Below are 17,991 nucleotides of genomic sequence, written 5' to 3' on the forward strand. Positions count from 1 at the left end.
TCAAGTCAGATCGGTCAAGATGATTTACATCCACACCGTAATATGTAAAAGGAGCCTAATATGATCAGTTCATAGTTTATTTACACTTAAAAATCTCGGTAGTTTTAATTAAAATAAAATTTTATTATTTTATTAAATAAAGACTAAGAACACATTAAATAACTTTAAACACTTCCCAGACACCTTTAAAAAGCTTAACAACCTAAAAACAACAAAATCACACAAAAGCATAATTTCAAAGACATTGCATTTCCTCCATAATTTTAAAAAATCAAAAACATAAATATTCCTTAAAACCTTTCATACAGAAAAAAGCCATTCGGTAAAAATGAAACAGAAAATGTGTACAAATATATACAAGATTAAAAAAACCCAACAGAAGTGAATAAAAAATGTAAGCTATATCTATAGAGTAAACGAAAAATCAGTACGTAGTGTTATAAAATTCGAAATTTATAAATGTACATATTTTAATTATATAAACATAAACGCATACATAAAACAATATTCTCCGTACTGCACAGAAAACAAAGGCTGGTCGAGTGCTATCTCCTTCTATTTGATGCTGAATTTTGTTCTCTCATCTTCTAAAAGCTATCACTTACTGTTCTTCTCTATCGAATTCGAAAGCGACTGTTCCGATATTGTTTTGATCGTCGGTAATACATAAGCGAATAAATGTTATCCCCTTATTTCTATTTTTTCTTAATAACCAAACACTGTGCTGTGCTTTTATATGTATACAAGTTTACTCGTTGGTCCCTTAAGGGTAAGATGGCAAATGTTCAAAATAAAAAGTGATTTTGAGATTATATTGCATTTTATTGTCTTGAGAATACATTTTTAAATGATGGGTAACAAAAAAATTCAACTCACGAAAGCCACCAAAGCACTACTGCAAGCACTAATTAAAATTAAAGAGGCCCTACTAAAAGCATTATTAAAACCAAGTTTCTACCGCCCCTTCATAGAAAAAAATATATTTAAGGTCTGAGAAAAAATAAATTGACAGAATCCACAGAAGCGATACTAAAATCATTAAATATGGTTATAAATATGATTATCCTATGCATAATAATTTGATTGCAGAAATTCCCCTCTGGACTAAAATACTTAAGGTTTGCAACAACTCATGTCTTGCAACAACTCATGTCACATGCACATTTATTAAGTCTAGCCGATTTTCCACTATCTTATGTAATTTTAGAACGGTATTATATACACATTTAGGTGATACATTCTTACGTTTTTTCCGAGGAATGACACGATTACTATTTCACCATCTATAGAAGAAGGAGTTCCTATTTTTTCTCTACCTATTATGTTCTCCCACCGTTCTCACTAGACAAATTATCTACGTGACCTTTGCATTTCGGGACTTTATGGATATTATATCAAGCGATTGCTTTTGCTATTATATTCATTCAGCCACGGAAATTCGAGATAAACGTATACAAAGCTACGTTAAACTGTTTCTTCCTTCACTCACTCTAGTCATTACACTCTCCCCTATCTATCTTTCACTCTCTCCCACTCTCCTCTTATTCGTTTACAAACGAACGGCTGGACACTTATAAACATGCCACTGTTTATTAAAATATCCATTCGTTTCTAATATTTTCGAAACTATCTACTTTACCTTTGCATTTCGGGACTTTACGGATATTATATTCAGTCATTGCTTTTGACTTTATATTTATTCAGCCAGGGAAATTCAAGACTAAACGTACACGTAAAACTGATTTTTCCTTCACTTACTCTCGTCATTACTCGCTACTCCCCTCTCTCTCACTCTCTTCCACTCTCTAAGTATTCGTTTTTCCTTTTTGATATGTTATTCTGCTGGCATTTTGCTTCAGCTGGAACTTTGTTTTATCACGTGAAATTTGCTTGACAGTTGTGTGCATTAATCTATTCACATCCCGCTGGCTTCCCACCGCTATTCGACAAGTCTTATTTCATTTTTATTTACATTCCGTCATTGATAATATGCGTTATATATTCTTATTTCAAATTTTTTTACTTATTTATTTATTTAGTTTTTCATTTAAATCCGGACCATTGTCCTCATCTTGCAGCGTCGTTGTTACACGAAGTTACGGACAACTACTCCCTCAACCTCAGTTGGCCACTAACGTGGTGAGACGACAACACCTATGGAGCCCTGTAATTACTGATGATTCGATTACGAGATTCATCATTCCTACACCGTCGCTGTTAACCACCAGACGAAGGCCAAAGGAATAGTGGGCCGAAATGTCGTAAAACAGCTATAAACGTTAAGGATAACAGTCCGCAATTATATAAATAACTAAACTGTTTTCTTATATCTATGATTTTTCCCGTGGTTTTCCGCCGTTTGCATTAAGGAGACACAACACACTAATTCCTTCTTATGATAAACATACTTTTTATCTTCTTTGTTGTCTCTTTCTTGTTTTTTCTTTGGTGTTTGTTTTCCACTTAAACATTATGAGCTACTGCAATTCGATATTTTGTTAATTTTCTTATAAAAATGGTTCATTCTTTTAGGGTTAATGGGGGCGTTTCTTTTTATAGCACCAATCATTCAGTTTTTCTTATATAAAAAAATCTGTTTACAATAAACAAACAAACGTGCACTGCCAATTTCTGTTGAATAAACAAAAAATATTTGCGTTAAAATACACTGCGTTTTCAATTAAACATTTTGTGAATAAATTTTTAATAAAAAAGTTTTTATGTACTTATGTTACCGCGCTATTGTGTAACATAATCTTTTTAAATTTACTTTTACAATATTCCTTTTTATCAAATTGTTAGGTGAAAGTATACATAAATCACAAAAACCTTCACTACTCATGTTTATAATGTCTTTCTAGATAATTACGTTGTTATTTCAACACGCTGACATGAGTGCATAAGTACCAGAAAATATTCATCTCGTATAAAAAAAAATTGTTTAGTAAAATTGGGTATTTTGGGACGACAGTACCCACCGTGCCATAAACAGCCCAGACCGCCACATGTTAAAAACTCGTTTCGGAATAAACACTCTCAACCTCCCCGGAGTGTTTACTCCGAATGCCCTTCTTAACATGGGGAGGTTGAGTTGTTTTTACTACGCTGAGTACCTAAACATTCCTATGTAAGTAACGGCTTGCGGAATTAACACCCCAACCTCCCCATGTTAAGAACGACGTTCGAGGTTGGAGGCGTTTTTTTTCCGAAAATCATTCTTAACGTGGAAGGTTGCAGGTGTTTATACTCTGCTGGGTACTGTCGTAAAAAATACCACAAATTGCAATAATAATAGTAATAATAATAATAATAATAATAATAATAATAATAATAATAATAATAAATAAATAAATAAATAAATAAATAAATAAATAAACTATACAAAGTGCACGTTTTATATATATATATATATATATATATATATATATATATATGTGTGTGTGTGTGTGTGTGTGTGTGTGTGTGTGTGTGTGTGTGTGTGTGTGTGTGTGTGTGTGTGTGCGTTTCTAGTTTCAGAAAATTTTCCGATGGGTAGTTATTCTATACAAGTCCTGGAGATGACGCATTTTCAGGTCCGGACTTTATAGTTTTGTAGCCAAAGCAAAAAAGACTATTCTCGTGTTAACAGAAAGAAAACATATGATTATTTATTTCCAATAAAAATGACAAGATTTTTATATAAAAATTTTGCACAAGGCCGAAAAATGTGGGAAAGGCTTGTCATGACTAACTAACGCTGCCTAAGCTAACTTAGCTAGATCCTACTTTCACTCTACTCTTACCACAATACCGCATTTATACTATACATCCATCAGCGTATACATCCTTCTTCAATCACCAAAAACCGTATACTATGACTAACCTATTTCAACCTAATGTAATACAATATGTAAAAGGGGTGGAGGTGGATGAAGAATGAAAAGTGATATTTGCAATGAAAAGAAAGGAAACGGTGTTAGTAACAAGCCCCCCCTTTATGAAACTGTGGCAGATACACGGATTTACCAGTCGAAAAAGGTTATGCGGATCCGTCGCTTTATTACTAACACCACTTACGAAAATATCGCATGGAAACCCGCATCTCTAGCAAATCGCATGATCTGTCACCTACTTGGAGTCGGAAAAAAGGGGGGGTTTGATGATATATCTCACACGCTAGCTAAATTGAGAACTGGAAGTGTCTAAAAATGACCTTAAGCTAAACTATATACTTGACTTTCAGAAACGAGTCAAGCTTGATGTTTGTTTTTTTGGAACCCAAAATCCTCTAGCCTAAAGCATTCCAAATACAACTGAAGTCTTGCACTACTTATGCGACAGACATGCGCAACATACAGCCATCTGTCAGCAAAGTCTGACGAAGAGAGTTTAACTCTCTTGGCTCTAATATGAACCTTCAAATAAAAACGAAAGATTCGAACAAGGTCGAGAGGAGCAAAGTCCTCAGCTCCATAAACAAATTTCATGCGAGTCCCCCATAACACATCTCTCATTACTGCCGGGCAGGTCAGACATATTTGTCTTCTAAGCCCATCAGTTGTCGGGATCCAGTTACTACAAACATTGGTAGGTTCCAGGTTGAAAGACGGCACGTTCAGGATGCGAACCATGGGCTCTACAACAAACTCACTCAGCGCACAATGATGCGACAATAGTAGCGGGCGTAATTTAAAGTCTCGTCCTCGTCACTACACTGTTTACAAATAGGCGAACTTTCCTATCCCAGCTGAGTGAAGTCTCTTACTGACCCAGAGTGTCAAATGTGCTTCAGATCCAATTTTAGTCGAAATTTACGTGAGTCAGCACTCAGTTCTCGCACATTTATACTGGCAAGCTTGAGATCCATTATGGTGCCTTAGGGTTGGGATCCAGAAACAAACATCGCTGACGTCGGCGTGCCGATGGCTCTCCCAAGCGAATAGGTACCCATCTGCGTATCGATGAGCCCATCACGGAAGATAGCACCAACATGCAAGGGATAGGTTAGTTTGGCTATCATATACAGGGAGGGGTGCATTTTTATAAGGACCCACCCTACACAAAACTCCCTTACATTTCTGATGACAAAATCTTTGAATATAACTAGAGGAGGTGTAAAGTCAAAAACTTTATTTGCCTCCTCTAGCATTACTCATATGTCATTAATTTCCTCTCTCTTCCGGATGACAGTTAATAGTCGTTTTGCATTCGGAAAATTGCAAGTGTCTTCGACTGGCATTTCAGCCACCTCCCTGAAATCGATTAGTTTCATCAGGTCAGCGTTTTCAAAAGTAAACCGTGTTGTTAATTTGCAGCTTACTGACCGAACAAATATTTTTACCGGGTTTCTTTTTGTTTTCCAGGGAGGGACTCCGTGCTCTTTTCTGGGAAGGGGTGGGTTTGTTAGTGTTACTAAAGGTTTGAACAACTGGCAGGGACTCGGCGGAGAATGCATGCGGAGTATCCAGCAGAGTTACGGAAATATCCGGAACAGTGAAGGAGGGATTTTATTTTTTTGACAAGACTAATGGAGATTAATTTGGGTAGCTTCTGAGGTATGGGAGCCGTGACAACAGAGGGAATAACTCTTGTAGGTGAACGGAGTTTTGATTTTTTAGGGGGTTGGGTACAGTCTTTGGATGTCGACGGTTTCACTGGGGATTGTGGATTTTTGGCTGGGAAAGGTGGTTGCAGTTTGATGGAGGATTCAAGAGTATCCATTCCTAAGGCATCCAATTTCTCTTTGAGGTTAACAACCTCGACATACTTGTCCCTACCTGGGTCATTTGTTAACATGGCCTCCTCCTGCATTTGGTCTAGAGTAAGGCGGCCAGGGGTCTTCTTCCAGGAGACAATTTGCCAGGACTCGTGATCACAATACTTCGAGGTAGCATCTTCTTTAGCAGTTTCTTGGGGAAGAGGACGGGGATCCTTCACGGACAGGGAAACTCCTAAATGTTGTCCCATTCTTGTCTTTGGGGTTAGTTGCGGTCTGCTTTAGGGGCACTCCATGATGATGTGCCCTATCTCACCACACGCCCAACAAAGCGGCCGCCTGCTCGCAATGATGATGGGGAGTTTCTGGTCCCCCACATCCAAGTGATAAGGAATTTGGTAAACCCTTCTTTGTTCAGTAAAATCTAAAACGGCCAAATACTTTGGTACTTTTCATTTGATACGGCCACTGTATCACTAAATTTAAGGACGAACGGGCCAAGGTGCTCACCCTCCACATGAAACGTAACATTGAAAACAGAGACTGTTATCATTCTTTCCCCCATGTATTCAGTGCGTAAAACGTTTTCTGGCGTAATGATGTCTGTTTAGGAGATATTTACGCACTCGTCTTCCGTTGAAAAAATCGTATTCCACTTTACCTTTTATAATACGCTACGGGTTTATGCCCCACTGTCGCCAGCAGCTTGAAGACAATTTCTGAGCTTTCTGCAATTACTTATTTAGTCTTCCTGTCTACCACGAAGACGACAAGGATTTTTTTACATAATTTCCAGCTTTGGTAAATCCACGAGTAAACCATTGTCAACAACAAGGTGCTCGTATCCTTTAGCCTTTTCAACAAATTCAGTGACAGTGATCGTTACTTTCGGCAGCTGGTTCCATTCCGAATTTGTAGGGGTAGAAAGTGTTACCTCTGCCTCTGTTTCATCATTGTCCATTGAAGGCGGCGTACGGCCTGCCACGGCCTGCCACGGCCATAGCCCAAGCCCATTAAAAACGGTAATAATAATAAATTGAATTTTAACAATAACAGTCAATAAATAAATACAAAAATAAACAATAACAACGCATAAAAGCAATAACGACGGCGACTGTTACTTTTCAATAAATAATTTTACCACATGGCCTGATAATTCTCCACACGGCGAGCAAACTAAAAAGACGTCTTAACACGACGAAGAAAACATATACAACGTTGCTAAAGAAACCTTATCTTACGGTTAAATTCTGGTTTCTGATCGGTTTATAGTAGAATGTGAATTAATTTGATTCGTCAGTTCGTAGCAGCAGCATTTATAAATAGAATCTCCCAAATGTGGGGGATCCCCCTTACGATTCAAATATATTGCAACACCACTCTTTTTTTTATATAATGAGAAAGTCAGATTGCTTCATTTTTAATTCTGTTTTAAAATAAATATATATTTTTATATTCAGTAACACATGTTATAATAGAAGTCATTCGCAACTTTAAATTTGAGCATGTAAAAAGAAGCCATTTTTAATTTTGCTCAAATGTCAAAAAAAAACGTGTGTAGAAAAGAGAAATAAAAGAAATGTATTTTATTTTTACCATAAAAATGGTGGACAAGTGAAAAAAGCCATCTGTTTATTTTGATTATGCAGTCCCGTTCCGAAAATGCATACATGCATATACATGCATATAAATAAATATACATGCAATATATATCCGTAAAAGAAGAGAATTTATTTTTTGTGTGTGTTTTAATTTAAACAAAGCAAAAGGAATAGAAAATTTTCAGTAAATTTGAAAGAAAACTGTTGTGCATAAAATAAAAGTAAAAAAACAATCAATTATAATTTATTCGCGCCTTAAAATAAGCATGCAAAAGTATTCCTCTCTCTCTCTCTCTCTATATATATATATATATATATATATATATATATATATATATATTTCAACAAAAAATCAACAAAAATTCACTTTTTGAAAACATTTTCTTTGTATATATATATATATATATATATATATATATATATATATATATATATATATATATATATACAAAGAAAATGTTTTCAAAAAGTGAATTTTTGTTGATTTTTTGTTGTTGCTTTTATTTCAGTAAAATTATTAGTTACGCATTAGTTTATTAAGGTGTTATTACAAACAAAATGTATGTAGTTTAACGTCTTGCCTAGGACACTATTCAACAATATATATATATATATATATATATGTGTGTGTGTGTGTGTGTGTGTCTGTGTGTGTGTGTCTGTGTGTGTCTGTGTGTATATATATCGTCTTTGGCAGAACTTGAATACGAGTATACATTTTGCTCATCGACATTTCCTACGATGTGAAACAAGTCCTATTTGTGCATAGAAGAGGTGGCTGTAGCCACAACAGAGGATAGTAGGAGGGTTCACAGGTTCTTGGCCTCCAGCTTTTCTTCGGGGTCTTTTTGTTTCTTCCTTTTGTCTTCTGTTGTTTTCGAAAGTTTCAGTACTTACATATAATTTTTTCTCCAGTTCTCCCTGTTGGCTGCATTGAATTCCCAGTTGCTTGTGTCAATTTTGGGTGCTGTAAGAGTAGATTTCAGCTGATCTTTAAAACCGCGGGGTCTGGTTCCAATGGCAAGTTCTGAATAAAGAACTTGTTTAGGTAGGCGGTTGTCAGGCATTCGCGCAAGGTGTCCAGTCCAGCGTAGACGGTGTCTTATGATTTTGGCTGTTATGCTTTCCATCCCTGAGCGAAGGAGAACCTCGGTGTTCGTGATTAACTCTTGCTATTTTATGCGTAAGATATCACGCAGTTTTGCTTGGTAAACATTTTCTAACATTTTCAGGTCTCTTCTATGGAGTACCCAGATCTCACAAGAATATAGCAATTTAAACCGTACAATGATTTTTTAAGCCTCCACAAGTAATTTTTATTTTTCACGAATATTTTCAGAGTTCATATCCGAACTTTGACTGCGTATGAAATCACTACTTTTGTCTTCAGAGGGGAAACAGCGTACAAAGTAATATATACAAAAAAACGGTGGTTTGCCTTGAATAGGGGAGGTTTCGGTGTGCTGTTTTAGAAGCGGGAAACTAGAAAGGTTCATGCTATGCTATGTTATGGTGTGATGTGTAACGTTAGTACGCATGCGCCATATAGACTTAAACATAACGTTGGAAATTGGCGCGTTCGTTTGTTCGTTCTGTTTGCCGTTCGTTTGTTATGCAATCCTATTTGTATTTTATACCCATTGTGTTTTATGTTGAATAAACTATTTTCGCTCATTTAAAAAATTCTTAATTTTTATTACAATTTATTCAACATAAAAACGTAAAAAAAATAAACGGTAACAATGGATACGATTTTTAAATCTAGTACATTTGAAGGAAAGACGGAAACAACCGCTGACGAATGGCGCCCACTGGTATCATACTCTCGTCAATTGTATATACTCTTTGACAGCCATCCATCCTGAAAATACTCCGAATAAGCTAAGTATACGTATCAATTATTTATCACCTAAAGTCTATTCCCTGATATCAATCTATATAACATTCGAGAAAGCTATTAGCATTCTTCAATCTAGTTACGTAAAACCAGTTAATTTTGTTTTTGCTCGTCACCTACTCGCTACACAACAACACGGTGAATCAATTGACCAGTTCCTCTTAACTTTAAAAAATCTGTTCAAGGATTGTAAGTTCGAGACGTCACTGCTTCTCAGCATGCCGAACTAGCTGATCATAGGTCTTACTTCCTCAATGATACGACAAAGCTGTGAAATTTATGGTAACAACCGCAAGAAGTCTCGACATGGCTCAACACAATGCAGCGGCTTATGACATTTCGTCAGTTGTATCAAAAGTATCAATGTATCAAGAAGAATCTTAAAGTAATCCTACATCTGAATTAACTAAAGAATGTGCTGCTTTTTCTAGAACTAATCAAGCAGTTCACTATGCCAAATGCTAATTCTTTTGGCGTGAAAATCATTCGCGAAACTATTGCCATGCTAGGAATACTGACTGTCCTACATATGAAAAGACTGGCCATTTCTCTAAATTCTGCCGATCTAAAAGAAAGCAGGCACCTTTAACATAAGAATTAGCTCTGTTTATATTGCTCTTACAGCTTCATTTCAATGCACACCTCGCTCACAATATTCTATTATTAAGCAAACAATAAACAGCACTTATTTGAAAGCTATGGTAGACACCAGAAGCACTCGTAATTTCATAAAAATGAGATCACTCGTCCTTCGTATACTACCTTCCAGTGACACAGTTTATATGGCTTCGTCAAACCTCACAAGCAAAACCAAAGATCACTGTGTTGCATCTATCGCAATTAATGGACAAATGTATCCTAAAATTCGTCTGTCTATTCTCCCCAACATGTGTACTCCTGTTATACTTGGACAAGAATTCAGACAGCTACATAATTCCTTTTTAATGGAAAAATACTCCAAATGAGGCAAGAACATTGGGTGATGTCACTGAATGAATTCTTCCTTTGCAGTCGACTTCGGAGTCTCTGGGTGTACGTCGAAGAGATAACGGCTCGCATTGACCCCGAATGGTCGCTGATCCTTGATTTAGCGTATGTCGTCGACAACATGGATCCAGCGTTTACTACAAATGATGATTCTAACGATCCTAGCAGTAACTAGGATAGTGATGTGGACTACACATCTCGACGTATTCTATGGATTTGGATGTGTATCCGATCATGATCTGGTTGCTTACTTTAAAGATCCGCTTAAAGTAAAGATTAGATGCGATTGGAAAAGATTACATCGCATGGATTCCTATAGGAGATGCGTGCACAACACTAGTTTCAGTATTCGACGAGGCAAGATTCGCGTTTGTGTTCCTTCCTAAAGTCATTTAGCATGCGGTTATAAGTTCTACGGAAGCCAGGCCGATCAAATATAATTTAGATTAGAGTTGGATAGGGCAACGACTTCGAGTGAAAAACTTTATAGATTCTAGATTAAGGTAAGTATAAATATTTTTCCTGTCCCTGTTTTATTTATTATCCGTAGTAGGAGAGCTTCTAAAGATGCCCATTCTATCCTTTGCTTCTTCCACGATCTATTGCCCGTATGCGTCCATTTAACTTGGAAGACACCGTCCATTCCCTACGTTTCCACCACGATCTAATTTGTTTTTGGATGATTACCTATTGCGATATTTTTTAAACATAATGGGGTATGGTCCCTCACAGTTGGGAAATTCTATTTATAACGCTGCTGCTAGGAACTGGCGAATCAAATTAATTCACGTTCTGCAATCAACCAATCAAAACCCGGAATTGCTCCATAAAAATTAAACCTATTTAGAAACCTTGCATATGTTTGTTTTGTTTGTTTGTTTTTTTTGGGGGGGGTTGTACACACGAGAAAGATTTTTTGCTGTTTGGCTACAAAATTATAAAATCCGGAACCTATACAGAACAGCTCTCTACTGAGAATTCGTCATCTCCAGGACTTGTATAGAATAACTGCCCATCGGAAACTCTTCTGAAACTAAACATTGCTTACAATTCAAGAGGTTATGAGTCCAGCGTGAGACTTTACTTCGATAGATCAGAATCAAAATTCAAATCGTGACAAGTGAAATTTTTAAAATATTTACGAATCCAAAAATAAATTAGGATATTCACGAATTCAAAAAAGTAATTAAGGCATAACCTGAAAACGGACACGACCCGGACTATTGAAAAGAACGGCACTGTCTTTGCGGAATTAATACAGTGCTTAGATGACCGAAGTCTACTACTGGTAATGAAAGAAACCCTAGACGACGGCTGCAAAGCATTGAACATAAAAGGAGAGCATTATTTATCGAAAGGGAAATCCAAAGTTATCTCTTTATATACTGAACTGACAGCTATAAAACGTATCGATGACCGAGACGATTATAGATTACATCATAAGGGACGAAACAACAGAAAATTCATTAAAAATATCCGTTATTAGCAACAGCATTTTAATCTCCATCGTCCTTAAAAGGTTACTGAGTGATTTAAAGCTATTTACCACCGTGATAACTGTTGTGGTTGCAAGGTTGAACAATAATTAGTAAGGAAATACAATGAAGACGCAAACAACAAGATAACGCAATAATAAGTGTATTAAAGAAAAGGTATATTTACAATATGTACAAATGACGGTGTCGAGTCAGAGAGTCTTGGTGGGAGGACATGTACGCTCTTCGGCGTCACTTCCGGTGGCATTTGAGTAAGACACACCAAGGCCAACCTAGGCTTGCCATTTATAGTGTTATGTTATTCGCATATGCAAATAAGTGGTTGCCACCACAACACCCCCCTCCCAAGATTTGAAGTCACACAGATTTCAATATCTTTTTCTTTTGGGGTTTACCATCAATGGTTCATTCACTTTTCTTTTCCTACCTGATCTTCGGGGTTCAGGTGCATTTTGAGGCGGTTCCAAATTAAAAGATTTCTATATGATATCTATGGTGTCCTCCTCTTCGACTGTTGCCGTATCATCATCATCTTGGATATGACGTTTTTTTAGTTGATTTAGGTGCCTTTTATGTATATTCTGTGGACCTTTAATCATGTATGTACAATCACCAATGCGCTTATCCACTACTCCACATTCCCAGTAAGATGTGTTATTTCTGTAGCACTTAAAATATACTCGATCTCCCGAGTTATATTTCTTTCTTCTCGTGTGTGTAGTGTTTCGGATAATTGCCTGCCTTGGCAATAGTTTGTCAAACGCTGATTTTACCTTTCTGGCAAACATTAGATCAGCTGGTGATATGTTTGATGGTGTACTAGGATGTGGTGTAATCCTATATACTTGCAAGAATTATTGCAAAGCTTTTTCTGTTGGTGTTCCAATGGATTTCTTTAACGCTCGTTTTAGCGTGTCCACGAATCTTTCCGCGAGGCCGTTCGACCTTGGATGATACGGCGGAGTCGTGATGTGCTTCACTCGGAACGTGTCACAAAATTCCTTAAACTCTGCGGATGTGAACTGCGTTCCGTTGTCAGTGACCAATGTGTCTGGTACACCGAATCTTGCAAACAACTCGTGTAGGAACCCTATTGAGTTGTTCGTTGTTGGATTCCTGCAACGCATTACCTCCGGCCATTTTGTGAAATTATCCACTACAATTAAATAATAGTTTTCACCTACTGGACCAGCGAAGTCCATGTGGATTCTCAACCATGGTTGGTCGGTTTTCGGCCAAGGTTTGTGTACTATAGGTGGAGATTTTGCCGCTAACTGGCATCCTTTACATTTATCAATTGTTGTCGCTATGTCAGTGTCCATGTTACGCCAGTACACGTAGCTTCTCATTAACGACTTCATTCGATTTATCCCCGGATGTCCTGTGTGGAAATCTCTTAAAATCCTATTCTGCAATGTTTTGGGTATTACCACTCTCTCGCTGTACAGTAACACATCGTCACATATTGAGAAAACTTCCTGCACCTTTGTATCCGTTATAATTTTCTCTTTTATGTCCTTTATATATTCGTCTTTCTCAGCTTCCCTTTTAATGTCCGACAAAGTTACGGGTAGTTCCTTAATGATGTTTGCTACCATATTTTTTACTTCAACATTTGTCCGAATTGCTGCAATGACTGATTCTTCCAGATTGTGTTTCTGTGGTATCAGTCTTGACAGTCCATCCGCATGGCAAATCTTTTTTGATACTAGATGTTGTAGCTGGAAATCGTAATTAAGTAGTATTGTACCCCAGCGCAGCAATCTATTTGCGGTGTATACCGGCAATCCTTTTTTGATCCATAGATCGTGACTAACGGTTTATGGTCGGTTTCAAGTATGAATTGTCTACCATATAAATATCGGTGAAATTTAGTCACGGCAAAGATTATGCTCAACGCTTCTTTTTCGATTTGTGAATATGCCCTTTCGGCTGGTATCAGCGTTCTCGAAGCGTGCGCTATTGGTTTTCTAGACCCATCCGGCATAATATGTTGAATGCATGCTCCTAAGCCGTAGGAGCTAGCGTCACTAGCGACGACTATTTTTAAGTTTGTGTCAAAGTGCGTTAAGAATAATTCGAATGTTAGTGCGCTCTTTATTTTGTCAAAAGCGGTTTGACATTCTTGCGTCCAGTTCCACGGTGTATCCTTTTTAAGCAGATTATTTAAGGGGGCTCGCAAGTTATGCATTCCTTCAATAAAAGATTGGTAATAATTTGCGAGTCCTAAGAAACTCTGCAAGGTTGTTACATTATCGGGTGCTGGCATATTTGTTATTGCCGCAGATATGTCTGGGTCTGGACGTCGTCCATGTTTGTTTATTATGTGTCCAAGATACTTAATCTCGCTCATACAAAAGTCACATTTACTTTCTTTTACTTTAAAGCCGAATTCTTGTATTCGAGTAAATACTTGTTTCAAATGTTCCTTATGTTCTTCTAGGGATTTGCTCCTGACAACAATGTCGTCCAGGTATGCACATGCGCACTCAATACCACTTAGCATGGTGTCCATCGCTTGCTGAAAGATGGCAGGCGCTACTTTGATGCCAAAAGGCAATCGGTTGTATTTGTATAATCCCTTATGCGTATTGATGCATAGTATTTTTGAGCAATTCTCCTCGACCGGTATTTGCAAATACGCGTCGCTCAAGTCTATCTTGGAGAAGATATTACCCCCATTCAACTTCGTGAATATTTCCTCTGGGCTTGGTAGGGGGTAATGGTGATCTTTTAATAGGGAGTTGACCCCGGTCGCAAAGTCTGCGCACACTCTAACTTCATCATTCTTTTTCTTTACGTATACGGTGGGGGCTGCCCACTCGCTGTGTTCTATTTTTGATAGAATTCCCGTCTGTTCCAATCTATTTAATTCTTTATCAATCTTTTCCAACCCAGCGAACGGAACATTTCGCTTTTTTCTAAAAATTGGGCTGGCGTTTTCTTTAAGTTCAAACGAGGCCTTGAATTTATTGCAGCGACCTAAGTTAGTCGTGAATGCATCAGGAAATAATTCTTTTAAATCGTCTTTTATATTTACTGTTGTTGGAGAAGAGCATTCTAATTTTTTACAGAATGTATTGATTGGCTTATCCCATAGTCCAAATTTCTCAATTAAATCTATTCCAAACAGATTTTCACTATTTTTTAGTACGAATATTTTTAATTTCTTCGAAATCCCTTTCAATTTTATCGGGAGGACAACTTCTCCTTCAAATTTTATACCACCACTAGTTACCGTCCGGGCTGCTTTACTAGTTTTCATCATGCCCGGTTTTCCCAACTTTTTTCCACGTATTCAAGTTTATTATAGAAACATCGGAGCCGGAGTCGAGTTGTAACTTTATTGATGTTTTAAATATTTCCACTTTTACGTATTTTCGCCGATCTTTGTCTAATTTTGTATTTGATTTTGTTTGCTGTACTCTCTTTCTGGTGTAATCTTTATATCTGCAGCACTCGCTTTTGTGTCCCACCTTCTTACAAATGTAGCATTTTTTCTTCTTATAAGGGCAATCTGATTCCCAATGCTTTTCTGCACATCTCTTACAGTTATATCTAGGAAGAGGCTTGTTATATTCTGTACTATATTTATGGTTATTATCTTTGGAATATCCCGTTCCATTGCTTTTCTTTGTAAAGTTCTTGGTTGGTGCGTATGGTTTTCTGACTTTTCTTACATATGCCACTCCGGATTCTTCTATATTTTTTGAATCATTTTTTAGTGTAATGGCCCTTTCACAGTCCTCTGCTAGTTTCTGGAGGGTTAAATCTTGCTCAGATTCCAGCTTAGACAACACTCGTCTGCGTATTTCTGCATTTTTCGTGGAAACTAACCCTTGAGCGAAGATTAGACATTTAAAATCTTCTACCGTTAGTTCTGCAAGCTTAAAATTATCGCAGTTTTTATTGACAACTGATGCGTATGTCAAATAATCTTGGTTGTCCATCTTTCTTAGATTCATGCACAGCCATCTTTTATGAAAAACAGATATATTTGGATTAAATAATTCTTTTAGTAATTTTACAGCTTCCATGAACTCTAATTCCGCAGTTTTTTTAGGTAATATGTAATCTACGAATTTGCTGTGTTCTGATGTACCCAATTTTCTGAGTAAGAGGCTCACTTTCTGACTATTTGGCAAATTTTTACAGTCCAGTTGAAAAACATCCTCGTATCTTGTGTAGTATGCTTCAAAATTCTTCTCTTCCTCGGGCACATAATGAAATGTGTCCATGCTATTAAAAATACTTGTATGGGAGAAATTAACACTATCGACATTTTCTCGATTACTCTTTAGTAGTTCCAGTGTTTTAGCAAAACGTTCATCTTTCTTTCTTCATATTCCAATTGTAGTTTCTTATGCCTTTCTTCCTGTTCCAATTGCAGTTTTTTCTGCTTTAATTGTGCCATTTTCTGCTTTTCTTCTTGTTCCTGCTGCCATTTCAATAATCTGTCCTCTCTCTTTTCCTCGCGGTCAGCCTGTGCCTGTATTTGTGTTTGCAAAGGCTCGTTTTGTGTAGCTTGTCTGCGTTCATCTCGCTCAGCCTGTGCTTGTAAAAATTGCATGAACATTTTTGATAAGTCTTCCATGTTTTTTTTTTTAGTGTGTAGTTAAAAAAATATTGTACCATGTACAATATACACCGGTTTGGGTTACAACAAAAAAGCAAATTTCTGTAAGCTCCTGTTTTCAATAATAATATCGCTGCTTGCAATAATATATTCTTTTTGCGAGTCACGCTGCAAAAAAAAAATAAAACAGGTTTATCTGGAATCACGAAATGGAATTGACTTTCCGTTTTTAGGCACTTACTAATAAGTAACTCTTTCCACAAAATAAAAGTTTGGGTTTTTTTTTTTTAATCGAGTCACAATTGAATAAATGTATGCAGTACATTTAGTTCTTTGAGTTTTTATTTTCTCTAGTATTTTCGTAATTAAAATACCTCTTAAATTGAGATTACCTTTTTTTCCGTGACGTTTTACTGTATTATCCGTTATTCAGTGACAACTTCAAAAAAAAAATCCTTTCCTTGAATTTTAGTTTTAGCTGTGGTATTTCCTTTTAGTACCGACGTCAACCAAAACATTAATTAAAAAGTCCTTTAGTTTTGTTTTGTTTACGGAGAACAGTAATTAGAATCAACTGGTGAACTTTTTTCGTATGTTACTTCCTTGCTTTTCGTAATAAGGGTCCGACCTGTCGTTTTTGCGACAGAACAAAGTTCGCTTTTCGTTTGCAAGTTGGTCCTTTAGTAAGATTTGTCGTGTAGCGACAAAACAGAAATTCACTTTTACATTCGTTTGCAAGTCGGATTCCCAGAAAACGGCGTAAATTGTCGCTTTTGCCACGTTAGAGTTTTTTTTTTCACTTGAGTTGAAACTTCTCTTTAGCGTAAAATCCGTTTGCTCGTCAACACTTTGCATTCCTTAAAAAAATGGTCAACCTTTGCGGTTTTTTTTTAAATAGTTCTTCGTCAAACTGTTATATTTGACGCTTCATATCTCGTCGCCAACTGTTGTGGTTGCCAGGTTGAACAATAATTAGTAAGGAAATACAATGAAGACGCAAACAACAAGATAACGCAATAATAAGTGTATTAAAGAAAAGGTATATTTACAATATGTACAAATGACGGTGTCGAGTCAGAGAGTCTTGGTGGGAGGACATGTACGCTCTTCGGCGTCACTTCCGGTGGCATTTGAGTAAGACACACCAAGGCCAACCTAGGCTTGCCATTTATAGTGTTATGTTATTCGCATATGCAAATAAGTGGTTGCCACCACAACAATAACCCAGAACAAAAAGCCTATGACCTTTAGTCAATTCAAGATAGCACTCAGGAGTTACGAGAAAACTGAGAAAATTATCACAGAAAAAAAAGCCGAATCTACAACTATCTTAAAACATCAAAATTTAATTATACCCTTATCTCGAATAAAAACCGCAACTTTCCCCACAAAAATTCTTTTCCTACGAAAAGTATGATTTTTTTTTGCTATAATTGTGGGCGACCTAATCACGAGAGTTTCCAGTGTAGATACAAGAATGTAATTAAAAATGTGGAGCGCCCCGTTGGCGAACATACGTTTTTATTTTCATGTACGTTTGACGTTTAAACAAACTGTAACAATCTTCTTGTCGAACATGTAATTACGATGGAGTATAATTTTATAAATTTGGATTACAACTTTAACCCTCAGAGTCTCTTTGTAGAGCTGATCGGTAGCAATCGAGTAAATCATATATGTTTGAAAATAGGCGATGCTAAAATCTCGCTAAGGAGCAATAAAGTGAACTTTGTTTCTGT

This window comes from Euprymna scolopes, chromosome 1, assembly GCF_053919585.1.
Source record: "Euprymna scolopes isolate OS-2025 chromosome 1, ASM5391958v1, whole genome shotgun sequence".
In the NCBI taxonomy this organism is placed as follows: Eukaryota; Metazoa; Mollusca; class Cephalopoda; order Sepiida; family Sepiolidae; genus Euprymna; species Euprymna scolopes.